Source organism: Hyperoodon ampullatus, assembly GCF_949752795.1.
Source record: "Hyperoodon ampullatus genome assembly, chromosome: 2".
NCBI lineage: Eukaryota > Metazoa > Chordata > Mammalia > Artiodactyla > Ziphiidae > Hyperoodon > Hyperoodon ampullatus.
In genome coordinates this window covers 117,166,259-117,177,652 of record NC_136915.1, presented here as the reverse complement: position 1 = coordinate 117,177,652, position 11,394 = coordinate 117,166,259, and positions in this window count along the sequence as shown.

Genomic DNA, 11,394 nt, shown 5'->3' with positions numbered 1-11,394 from the left:
TGCACTGCTACCAGAACAGTGAGAAACCATGTAACTTGCCAAGAACGTCCAATCAGCATAGCTGTTATCTTAGTCTGAGAATAGCAGATGTGAATGAGCAGGCTCCCTCAGCTTGTCCTGAGGACAGGGACTCAGGCAAGGCTGCTGGAGCTGCCCTTGCTGCCCCTCTCTCTGCCACCAAGCTGGAGCTGGATGTTCCTGTCCCCTTGTCAGCACTGCCCTTCCCACAACACCTGTACACAGTCATCCAGTGTCAAGGCTCGGGGATTGTGGACAGATGAGAAGGAAAGTGAGAAGAGCAAAATCTATCCATGACAACCTGAAGGTGGCAATTATCACATTTACTTGAAAACTGCCTAAGAATGAACTATGCATTCTTGGGTGGGTATGCAAATGTATGCAAATGAACCCAAATGAGAGACCCTCTTAATTAGTTTCTGTATCTGGATGTGACACTTGTGGTGAGGCCAGAAGGAAGTGGGCTCTAAGTGATGGATTCTGCCCAGTTCTCCCTTTGGGCTGGGGGGCAGGGGTGGCTGGATAAACATATTCTTTGTTCTCTAAGCCACCTTTTTCCCATAGCTGGGATTTGGGATTTGAGATTTGGGCACGTAGCTCTTGATCAATCAATATATATTGCTTTTCTTCAGTGTGATCTGATCTGGAGAAGATGGGCTTTGTGTTTTCTGGCCCCTTCCTCATTCCCCAGCCCCTCCCATCCCAACCTGGCCCAGACCATTATGTGATAATATGACAACATTATCATGTTGCTCTCAGTACCACAATAAAAAGGGAACATTCTATATCACTGAGCCTAAACCATCAGCTAGAAAACAAGAAGGCAGAACCTGATTCTCTTTAAGGTCCCTCCCAGAAGGTCAGATCTGAATGTCTGGAATCGCTGATGGAAAATATAGCAACAGGGCTATGCTGTGATGACTCATCACCAGCTGGATGCAAGAGAGGAAGAAGCAAGGGCTTTAAAGTTGAAGTCATTCTGCAGCACAGACCCGGGTTCAAATCTTAGATTTTTCTAGTTCCTAACCATTTATGCTTGAACAAGTTGCATAATTTCTGATTAGATATTCCCTTTTGGTACTTAACCTCTGTCCTCCTTACATGCGTTAATACACACAACAGACATTTAACATTTAAAATGCATACTTTGTGTCCAGTACTGGTCTGGGTTATAGAAATTGAAAGATAAGGAAGCCATAGACTCTGTTCTTAAGACACCTAGTCTTAAGTGGGAACAAAACACAGGGACAGAGACTAAATAACACAGGGTAAAGTAACTATTGTGCCCAAGATGCTTTGGGAGCACAGAATAGGTGCACCTAGTTCACCAACCCAGCCTATGAGGATACAGAGGATAGTTACAGGTTAGGGGACACTTGAGTCGAATCTTCAAAGACAAGTTTAGGCATTGACCAGACAAAGGGGAGGTGTAGAGAGCTTTTCAGTCCAATGGAGCATCCCCATGCAAAGGCATGGGGCCCTGAGAGAAGGTGATTTGATTTTGGGGAGTTGTGCATCATGTCTGGAACTCAGGATGCTTGGTGAGGTTGGAGAGGTGGGTTAGGGGAAACTTCGGGAGGATTGTAGGTGCCATGCTAAAGCTTGGCTTTCCTCTAGGATGATGGGCCCAACAGGAGGCTGGAAATGCTAGTTCCTCCACTTACCCCAAGAATCTGGATCTGTGTAATCCCAGCCCACATCCTACCCCGTGGACCAGAGCTACTCCTTGGCAGAATTGTGAGGCTGGGAGAGTCTATCTGGGCTCCCCCACCTCTGCTCCTCCTTCCATTTGGTTCTTTTTTTCCTCCTCAGCTGCCTGATTTTCTGCTGTTGCCCTCGACCGTCCTTGCAGCAACATTTCTGATAAATTAACTTGCACTTAGTGTCTGTTTCTTAATTCATTGCCCCTCTTAAGGGAATATATATGTTAAAAGAGGAACCCGGTTGAGGGCAATGTTTACCAATGAGAGAGAGCTTTCTAACAGCAGTCATTTCAGGAATCAGCAGAGTGGACATATGTGTGACAGGGATTGGACTACGAGGCCTTCCCTACACCATCCCGTCCCATCCCCTTCCCATCCCCGACACTCTCAGACCACACAGTAGATCCGAGACAGCCTGCTGGAGTTATGTCTGTGCCACCAAATTCAGACAAGCACTGGCCTGTGAGGATGGGGCAGCACGGCCTTTGCCTAAAGGGCATGGTGCCCAGACAGCATCTGGAAGGGGAATGTGATGTGTGGCTGTGCCCACAGGCAAGTGTGAGTGTGCCTGCCTGCCTCTGTGTATGGTGTGACCCTGTGCGGTCCCCTCGCTACCTAGAGGGACTGATCCTTTTCCATTCTGTGGCCAGCAACCCCTCAACACGTGGTCACTTCTTATCCTCTCTTACCTCATATGTGACTTACTGACAGTTTCCCACTGTTGCCCTTCCTAGAGATCCCGCTCACCCAGAGTAAGAGGAGAAAAGAAAGGTAGAAAGACTGTATTCCCCATTGCCCCACAGCCCTCAAACCTGTGCCATTTGGGGCAAGACTTGAGGAAGGTCTATCCTTCTGGGGCAGAGGGAGCCTGGGAAGGAACCTGGGTGTGGTCTTTATCTCACTTTGTCTAAAGCATGGAAACAGTCTTTGCAGGACCTCCCCCCACCCCCCCGCATGATAATTCCTGAATTTTGAAGTGGAGTCTAGAAGACAGGGAGAGTGGAGAAGAGAAAGGTTCAGGGAACCAGGTCTGCTACCTGCTGGGGGTGGGGTGGTAGATGGGGGATGCTGGATGAAAACAGAGCCCAGGTTGAATACCCAACAAAGTGTGCGGTGCTCCCCAAACTTCCATGAGCCAACAAATCACCTGGGATCTTGTTAAAGTGCATATTCTGATTCAGCCGTGGGTCTGGGGTGGAGCCTGAGAGTCTGCATTTACTACAAGCTCCCAGGTCTTGCCAATATTGTGATCCATGACCCACACTTTGAGTGGTAAGGGTGTAGAATATGTAGCGTTAATCTTTCCCAAAGAGTTGGGGGAAGCTCACCATGGGCTGCTGAGCAGGCAAGTTCTCCCACAATAAGGAGCCTCCAAAAGATGCCATCTTCCAAGGGACAGAAACTATAGGAGAGACCATGTGAGAAGAGCTGGAATGTGGTCATTTTAGGGTCCCTGGGGAAAGGTTGGGTATCATAAACAGCATTTAGGTGATATCACTTTTTGGCAGTCCAGGAACACTTTGTGCTCTGCCTTAAATAATACTGTAATGCAGCAAAAGTCAGCCCAAATGCCAGCAAGATGTCTGCAACAGTCCCTATTATTACCACCACCATCACCCACACTGGGTCAGCCTCTCTTTTAAAGGCTCACTTCCTGGGAGCTTCCTATTAAACTGTCTCAGACAGATTCTGTTAGCCCTTTGGTCACAGGGTTAAGTGGAGACACAAGGACAGAGGTGGAGGTGAGTCTCAGCAGTCCAGCTCATTCTATGTACTATTGCCTTTGTAAAAACATTTCAGTGGAATGGCCGAGAAGGCAATGGACAATTTTCCCAATTGCCTGCCTGGCAAACTTTAATACTAATTGCATTGTATTTCCTCCTAGCTGTAACTCATTTTACAGCTTCCACATCTGCCAGTTCATTTAATCTTTATGTCAGATCTGTAAGCTAGGCAGGCCAATGTTGTTACCTGCTTTTTCTCAGGTGGGAAAACTAAACCTCAAAAAGCTGGTAAATGACACATTTCAGAATGCCATGATCCCTATCTCCCAACTCAACCCAATGCTCTATCCAAATACTCATTTCTCATATATTTTATATTTTCCCAGGGAATTGAAATGACCCATGGAGTCCCTAATTGATGGCCTGGTGTCCTGGGGAGTTGTCAACTCTGGTTTTTAGAAGTTACCTAAATTGAGATCATCTAAGACATGGCAAGGGGCAGGAGGAATTTGGTAAGCAATTTCTTAGTTTTACCACTTCTATTTATTAATGTTAATTCTACTGAATAACTTTCTAAAATATGTATTTAGGCTTCTCTGCTTTATTTTCATAAGGTCTCTCATCTTCATAGAGCCTGTGTCAGAAAATAATTCTCTGGCTAAACGGGGGTCTGGAGAAGTGGAGCTGAAGTGATAATTTCTGACCACTAGAGGGACCCCAGGCACCAGCTACAATTTTTCTGCAGCAGCTGGTGCCTGGAATGGTACCCACCGCCTGGAAAAATTCAGGTCAGGTGCATATCTGGCTAAGAATCCCTTTATTGTTCTACAAACCAGGTCTGGAAGAGACCAAAGCATCCCAGCTCTGAACCAGAGGGCTTTAATTCGAGGATCCAAGCAAAGAGATTAAAATGGTCACAAGTGAGACCCAGACACCAGAATCAAAGAATATGCATTTTAGTCTATAGCTCTTTCATTTAACATATCACCTTAGGGTTTTCAGAGTCTTCTAGTCCCAACTATTCGGGTTCAGAATATCCTGAATTGAGACAAGGGTTGTTGAAAAAAATCTCTCCCCGGGAGATTCTGATGCACTGCCAATTTGGGAAAAAGCTGCTGGACTGGTCCTGGCTCTATCCCAAAGCATGGGATATCCCTCGACTATATTTTGATGATTTGTTACTGTCCAGCCTCAGCTTGAGTCCTTTCTGTTACTGTGAAATCCTGACTCAAATCAGTTCTATCCTTTTATTCTTTTCCATGGCACCAGTTCTTTTCTCTTATAACAGCATTTGTAATTTATCTGTGTGTTACGTGTCTAATCTCTGCCTCTCTTGTCTCTAAACTTGACAAAAGCAAGGCCCTCATCTGCTATGCTCATCACTGTGAAACAAGAACACAGAGCAGTATAGAGCACATAGTGTGTGTGTCTATATGTGTATGTGCATGTGTGTGTGTGTTATTTTTTTACATTATCAAGAATGCCAGGGCTTCCCTGGTGGCGCAGTGGTTGAGAGTCCGCCTGCCGATGCAGGGGATACGGGTTCGTGCCCCGGTCCAGGAGGATCCCACATGCCCGGGAGCAGCTGGGCCCGTGAGCCATGGCCGCTGGGCCTGCGCGTCCGGAGCCTGTGCTCCTCAATGGGAGAGGCCACGACAGTGAGAGGCCCGCGTACCGCAAAAAAAAAAAAAAAAAAAAAAAAAAAAAAAGAATGCCACAGCCCATCCCTGTAATCTACAGTCTTGTTGAGGAAAGCCTTTCCTAATATTCAGTCAAAATCAATCTCTGTTATTCCTCCACATCCCGTGTTTCTAGTTCTAAAGCTCCAGCTACATATATGTTTAATGCTTCTTTCAAGGACAACTCTTCAGTTATACAAAGATAGCTATGTATTTTTCTACATTTTTCCAGTGTCAATGCCTCACCCGTACTCAACCCTGCTCTTCCAGCCCATGCTTAGAGAAGAGGTATGGTCTCCAGGGTGGCATCATTTTGGCACCCCCCCCCCTTGGAAGAGCTCTGATTTGTTAGTGTCTAACATTTGGTACCCAGAACTGAGCCATTTATTCCCCAAATGGCCTGTCTTGGGCAGGAGAGGATGGTGTAGTGCCCCACCTTGTCCTGTACACCACATCTCTTAATGCAGCTGGAGTCTGCATTAGCCTTTTTGGCTGCTACACACAATATTGAATCATCTTTAGCCTGTGCCCAAGCGAAACATCTAATTTTTTTTTTTATAAGAACTTTTGTTGAGCCAGGCCTCTTCCATTCTGCTTTTATGCAACTGATTTTTTTTTTTTTTTTTTTTTTTTTTTTGCAGTACGCAGGCCTCTCACTGTTGTGGTCTCTCCCATTGCAGAGCACAGGCTCCGGACACGCAGGCTCACGGGCCCAGCCGCTCCGTGGCATGTGGGATCTTGCCGGCCCGGGGCACGAACCCGTGTCCCCTGCATCGGCAGGCAGATTCTCAACCACTGCGCCACCAGGGAAGCCCATATGCAACTGATTTTTTAAAACACAGGTTTTACATTAATCTCTCAAACTTTATTTAATTTCTGCAAATTTTTTTCTATCTCAGTGACCTTCCCTCCAACTTATTCCTTTCACACTTCCAGAGTTTCCATAGATCTCCCTCTGCCAATCAATCAAGAATGTGAAGTGAGCAGCCCTCTTCTGGGGCCTGAAAGAGTGGGTGTAGAGGAAGAGAAACACGGTCATATTTTTGGAAGCTTCCAGGCTGATAGTCAAGAGAGTCCACTTCTTCCTCACCTCTTTCTCAGGCCACAGACAGAAAATGGCCAACTGATTTGTAAACAGCTTTCTTTTCCAATGCTCCACACCCATCCCCTCTTTTCTGGGTAATTGGCCTTCACTGCACTGGCTTCCAGAATCCACTACATCTACCTTATAAGAGTGTGAAAGGAAAAATGTCCTTTATTCTTGTATCTTCTCTGCCTCTGTACATAAAGAATATTCTGGATGTGACAGTGAGACAGAACTACCCATTGGCCATGGGCTTTATGGTTTGCTAAGGGTCTGTAGCTGTGAAACAGAGGCCTGGATGGAGCGGTCCATGTGACGGAGGGCCTTGTGTATTTCCAGTGTGTCCTGGGATCCGGATATATTCAGGGTTATTAGAGAGAGGGCTGGGGAAGCCTGCGAACCAAGGAAGGAAGGGGACAGGAGGGGACCAGATGAGTCCAGAGAGATGCTGATGTCCAGAATTGTGTCTGATTCACTTCTGTGTCTTCTGGGACCTCTCACAGTGTCTTGAACTTAGAAGGCACACAATACATCCTTTAAATGAAATGAATTATACACCCTTAAGTGCCTTAAAGGGTTAACCCGACCAAGTACGTAGAACTGCAGAGAGATAAATGCCACATTCTGGCTACAGAGACCAGAATGGGAAAGAAGGACCCAGAGTTCAGAGGTTGGGAAAGGCTAGGGGGCAGAGGCACTAAACTGGAACTAAAGAAGGGGAGGAGGGAGAACAGAGAAGAAAAAAATCAGCAAGGAGACGGAAATGACTTTTAGATCCAAGGAGGGTGTGGGCTCTCCCGCTGAGTGTGATGAAATGTGAGGAGGTGGCTAGGCTCCAAATTTGGTTCTGAGCCAATGGAAAACTGTCTCCCAGAACTCTGGTGAGTCTCCTGGGACTCACTTTTCCGCAAATAAAGACGAAAAATGACAGCCCTTCCCAGCTCTCCCCTGCTGTCCAAAGCTCGCAGTTTTGTTCCAAAGGAAAGCACACATTATTCCTCCGACATGGCTGGGGAACTGTTGTGAAGTCCCCGAGCTTCAGCCACCTGAAAGTTGATCCAGAAAACTGGTGCCCAGAAATCGTGTGCTGACAGCCCTCCAGTCTCTTCAGCCCCCAAATGCTTGCATGGTGTGGGAGAGATGGCCTATAAGACTTAGGGAGAGGAGCTCCGTTTTCTGGCAGTTCTTCTGTGCTAATTCTTTGCTTACTTGTTCCTCTTCCCCACGGGACCGTAAACCCTCCAGGGTGGGGACCATGCTTTATTCTTATAAAATTAATTAATTCCCATATTTAGCACATGTTTACTGAGCTCTGACTATGCTCCAGGCACAAAAGGGGAAAAGTTCTTGCACTCTTGGTGCTAGTTTTCTAGTGGTGGGAGGAAGGGTAGATTAGCAATAAGCTGGTAAGCAAACAAATGAAGAAAGAGACAATTTCAATGTGTGATACATGGTACACTGGAAACATCTCAGGTGAATTGGTGGGGAATCAGTGGGTGCATGAGGTGGCCGGGGGCTATAGCCTATTGGATGTCAGGGAAGGTCATTCTTGGAGGAGGCGAGATTCACATTGAGATCTCAAGTATGGGAAGGTGTCAGTCACTGAAAAAGCACAGGAAACAGCATTCTGGGCAGAAGAGATGTAAAGGGCAAAGACTCAGAGTGGAAACAGGACTTACCCATTCAAAGAACAGAAAGTCCCCTAGGTCACTGGACCTCTGGCTTAGTGAGCAGGAAGGAAACTTATGGACGTCCCAATAGGCAGTGGGAAAGCATATGAGTTTAGCTCTGGGTGCAGCAGGGGAGAACTAAATACCAAATTTGGGGTGTAATATTATGTTTTCCTGAAAAGAGACTTCGCAGTTTTCATCAGATTTTCCAAGAGACCTGCACTCTCCTCTCCCCCAGATGTTGATGATACCTGAAGTAGAGGGAGAAGAGATGGCCCAGGCCCTTCAGAAACATCCAGTTTGGAGTCACAGGCAGTGAATTCTTCCAGGATGCAGAGAATTACCCAGGAAAAAAAGTACAAAGAATGATCCTTGAGGAGGTCAAGGGTGGAACTTGGGACATTATCTGTGAAATCTGAGGGAGTAAACAACGTCTAAGTGTCCCCCAAATATGGTAAGAACATACCCCAAAATACGGGGAGAAATGGCAGGGTTGGGAATGTTGGGGATCTCAAGGAAGACATCAAATTTGCAAACAACTGGACAATGAATCAGAGATATTTGAGCATTACAAGGACCTCTTTCTCTTGTTTCTACAACTGTGTCTAAAAGGTTTCTAAAAGTCTAAGGGTGATATACAGATGCCTAAAATTCCCCTAATACTATGCCCCTAAATTTCCCTAAGTCAATTTTTTCAAGGACCCCTTTCTCCAGGAGATTTCCTCTTCCCTTCACCAGATAGTTATAGGGAAGATGAAAGCTGACACGCAGTTTGGCTGAATGGACTTTTAACCTCCCCCCACACCCCGCGTGCCCCACGCCACTCCTGCCCAAATCACTAGAAGATGTGCAGAGATGATTTGGAAGGGCTTGGACTTGTTTATTAACCTAAACAGTCACATTCGTCTGCAAGGTGCGCTATTGTTAGTTAAAACTGTGATTCTCCTTGTGCCCAGAGAATAATTGGATAGCGTACAACGGTTTTCATGCAAATCCCTGGCAATTAGAGTTGGCAATGAATTGGGTTTGAAACCCCAGTGAAGCTTTCAGTCAGAATTCTCTGAGGGTGGTTTCTGGAGGAAGGTGATGATGGGGCTGGGGGTTTACACAAATAGGAGTAGATAAAAGGGTGTGAGGACCAGGTATTTGCTTCCTAAATCCTTTGGGAGAGGCTGCAGTTTGAAATCAATGAACTATGGGCGTCAATGTGATCTTCCACCTTCCCTTAGGAAATAAGTCTCTCTCCATAAAGAAGCAATGCAGACTGACCCTACCCAGGGCGTGGAGTGTTCCCAGGGGCTTGCTCCCTGGCTGTCATCTTTCTGAGAGGATTTTTTCTTTAGGCCCAATAACTCATACACAGCTAAAGTCTCTGCCTTCCCTGAGATTAAATTCTTAAGGGTTCAAAGGAAATAGGATTTGTATTCCTGAAGGGTTTCAGAAAAGATGCCAGAGTTAGACTAGTTTGGGAGTGGTTGGCGGCATTCAGTGGGTTAAATGGACTGGGGTGACAGGACCCCAGGAAAACCTTAAAGAAATGACTGAGGCCAGGGTTAGACTTACAGAAGAACTATCCAAATGCAGTGTAGATAACACAGGGAAAGGCCAGCCCCCTAGGGGACTGGGGCAAAGCTGTGGAGATGGAATGGGGAGGAGATAGCCATGGGGAGGTGTCTCCAACCCATCCTGACCTCTTATCAGCTGCAGGCTTCTGCCTCTGCCTTTCTTTTGTGAAAGATGTGAGAGCTGCAGAGCTATCTGAGGGTCTCTCTAACAGGACTGAGCAAAGAGGGATTTCTATCTGCAGGCATGGCTTGGGGTGTAGATAAGACAACCCCAGTGATCTTAAATTAAGCCTCCCTTGCATCAGGTTGACACTGGAAGATTCAGCAAGTTGAAAGTGCCCTCTCCTCCCCCTTAACTAGGTCAGCCTCCGAATCCAGTAGCTTGTAAAGGAGTTGGCCAATATCTGAAGGATTGAGAGTGGTCAGGTGCTGGAGGGGGCAAACTACGAGAATAGGCGGGAAAGGGAGTAAGAAAAAAGAGAACACTGGGACACATGCATAAACTGTGGTTGGAGACCTTAGCATAATTTAGGTTTGTAAATTATGTATTTTTTCTTCATTTTCTCTGCTTTCCTTTCTGTTTCAGAATGTCTCCCGCCTCTCAATAGGTCCCTAAATCCCGCCTTTCAATTTAGGATACACCAATCGGCATATAATCTGGTGGTTGCTAAGAGACAGGAGGTGGGGGATTGAGAGGATTTGTCACTGCACCCACCCAGGAAAATTCCCCGAGCCTAGTATGCTCTAACTCATCTCTGCTCCTCTCCTGTACTCTCCTACTTAGCTCCCAAGTCCAGAGTCAAGCAGAAACGGTTTAGGGGAGAAACCAGTTATAGCACATCTTTGAAAAACAAAAGACCATACCTAGATTCAGACAGATATAAGATACCTCTCAAGTCTCCCCAGCTTTTTAACTGGGTTGGAGGGAGAAACTCATTTGTGTGTATGTGGCATCTTGGGTAGACGGTGAATTTGTTGGTGCCGGTAGAAGTTGTTCCCCTTATGAAGTGGGGCTTATTCATGGCCCTTCCCATCATCACCTGAACTTGGCTGAGAAAAAGCCCTCAGGATCATGACTAAGCATCCAGAGAAAGGGGGAAGGGGGTGGGCGGGGGCGGGGGCGGGGAGGGCGCCCAGGTCGAAAGGGTACAGCGTGGAAAGCGGAAGGATATATTTGTGTGGCAAACAAAAAAGGTTTATTTTGAGAGCTGAAAGGTGTTTGAAAGGGAAATTTGGGATCCAAATTCTTGGCATCCAAGAAAATGACCCAGCCAGATCAGGCCCTTCCCCATTAAGTATCTCAGGCTTCACAACTTGGTTTGTTTAGTTCCCTGTACACATTCTTCACGGAGAAGACTAGATACAGAAACCAGAGTAAGGAAAACTCATTTGGCAAGGAGTGAGTTGCAAATCCTGATTCCATATCCTGAGAACAAGGAAGGAGAACAGAATGAGGTGGAGGGAGAGGCCTGAGAGAGATCAGAGCAAACACAAATGCAAATCAGACACTGATGGAGAGGCAAGTATACACGTAGATTATTACATGCATGTTATTACACGCATGCATCTAATGTGGATACAGGTTCTAACAGATTGAGGACAGACAGATGCACACATGCACGCACACACACACGGGGATTAGGATTATGCTGAGGAATAAACCTCGGAGAGATGACTCCTGAGAAGTGGCTTTAGAATTATCTTGATATGTTCCCTGGACTAAGTAAGGTCCCTCAGGATGCTTCTCTCCACCTTCCCTACCACCACGCTGATCTCTAAGCAAAGCCAACAGGGAGACAGAAGGCAGGGAGGAAGGCTGGACAGGCTGAGCCGGGAGGAGGAGTCATGCTCTGGCCTCATCTTCAGTCTTCTCTGTTTTTCTCTCTCTGGCTTCTACTCCGATTTCATTTGCTTTCTGCAACAGCTTCTCTTCTTTCTTTACTAGCTAAGC